The sequence below is a fragment of the Cyprinus carpio genome, chromosome B10, assembly GCF_018340385.1.
Source record: "Cyprinus carpio isolate SPL01 chromosome B10, ASM1834038v1, whole genome shotgun sequence".
NCBI lineage: Eukaryota > Metazoa > Chordata > Actinopteri > Cypriniformes > Cyprinidae > Cyprinus > Cyprinus carpio.
This window is the reverse complement of record NC_056606.1, coordinates 1,744,417-1,744,690: the sequence shown is the minus strand read 5'-3', so window position 1 is coordinate 1,744,690 and position 274 is coordinate 1,744,417.

Below are 274 nucleotides of genomic sequence, written 5' to 3'. Positions count from 1 at the left end.
CTGACGCACCTCAAGCACTCGCTGGGCGGAGGATACTTAGTTACGTTTTTGTGGAGGTTTTTTGCTTTATTTGGTAGTATTTCGAATTAAGTATTAGTAAAACATAATAAAAAAAAACCGCTTGTTCACTCATTTCGGCGCCCCTATGGATGAGTGGCGCCCCTAGCATTTGCCTAAAATTTTATCGGCTCGTTTATTGATGAGTGGGGTTGCTAGCATTTGCCTATTCCGCCTATGCCACGGGCCGGCCCTGGTAGGAGCGGTTGTTTTGAAT